At 38.5% G+C, this 1,338-nt stretch overlaps 1 long non-coding RNA gene across 1 annotated transcript in view; it reads left to right on the forward strand.

Moving 5' to 3' along the window:
* LOC110263573 overlaps positions 1-1,170 on the forward strand; it is a 15,785-nt gene extending 14,615 nt beyond the window's left edge. The window contains exon 3 of the long non-coding RNA XR_002349397.1: positions 1,106-1,170. This is a non-coding gene — a long non-coding RNA (uncharacterized LOC110263573). The remainder of the gene's footprint in view (positions 1-1,105) is intronic.

Below are 1,338 nucleotides of genomic sequence, written 5' to 3' on the forward strand. Positions count from 1 at the left end.
GAGATCTTTAAAGCCAAGGCTGAAAAGAGTTGAAATTTGATTTCAAAGTGAAATGAATTGAGAAAATGATTTATGGCTTAAATGCCGATTTCATGAATTTGATGATTTTGAATGTGGAAGTGCTGTTTTGTTGTGAGCCAGAATGGCTGTGTATGATTATGAATATTGGCTGGTTTTGGATTGAACCGTGAGCCGGATGGCTGAGATGGATGTTGATCCATGATTGAGAATGAAAGCATTTATGCTGAGATATTGATAAGTTGTGATGTTGCACTTCCACTATCGGAGATAAGAGTTTTCCTGGGAGGAAGCAGTGGCTAGCCACCACGTGCTCCAGGTTGAGACTCGAAGCTCTTTTTACCCTATGTCGTCAGTGTGGCCGGGCACTGTGAAAGCCCCGGATGAGCTCACCCCCATAAATATTCACCAGTGAGGGTGATGGATATGGATCATGATTATGATCAAACTTATATTGAGTATAACTCGAGTTGGAGAGACACGACATATGGACAGTCCAATGGTTAGCTACCAGGACTTGTCGGATTGGCTCTATAACCGACAGATGATATCATCAGCCACTAGGGACAGGCATGCATCATATGCATTTATGTGACATTGGTTGGGTGTGCATATTATACTTGGTTTGCCTATGTGATTAATTGCTAACTGTTCTACTTGTAATAACTGTTTGTTTGTGCTTGAACTTCCTATCTGTGTTTGCATCTGGGACTCTGTTGGATTGTGGTGATTGGTTGTTGGTTGGATTGTTTGGGCCTAGGGCCGTGGTTGAATTGAGATGGACCAATGATTGGTTTCGGTTTTGTATTTTTGGTTTGGAAAAGTATGAAATGCTAATTTGGTTCAACATGGTTAAACCTTTTTGAAAGGCTTTTGAGTCTTTGAGAATTGAATGGTTCCTCTTTTAGAAAAGATTTCCGACTTTACTTTCATTGTAAACCGTTGTTTTTGAAAAGAGGCATGAGACGATTATTAATCACTGGTGCGGTTATCTCCATGTATCCTATTACAGTAATTCCCAAAAATCCTCTACTGAGAACCCTTTCGAGGATGATGTTCTCACCCCCCTATATTTTTTCCCTTTCAGGATATGGGCGCAGAAGTCACAAAGAATTTATTTAGTTGTTGTTGAAATGCTCTGTATTGCTTTAGATTATTATTTATACCCTCGCCTTTATCTTGAGATATTCTGTAAGAGGGATAGGAATTGTATTGTCTAATTCTTGTAATATTATATATATATATATGTGTATATATATATGGATGTACTCTTTATGAGCTTTTGTAAGTTGTATGGTATTTGTGGATGTACGTTATCTA

Source organism: Arachis ipaensis, chromosome B01 (genome assembly GCF_000816755.2).
Source record: "Arachis ipaensis cultivar K30076 chromosome B01, Araip1.1, whole genome shotgun sequence".
Classification (NCBI taxonomy): domain Eukaryota; kingdom Viridiplantae; phylum Streptophyta; class Magnoliopsida; order Fabales; family Fabaceae; genus Arachis; species Arachis ipaensis.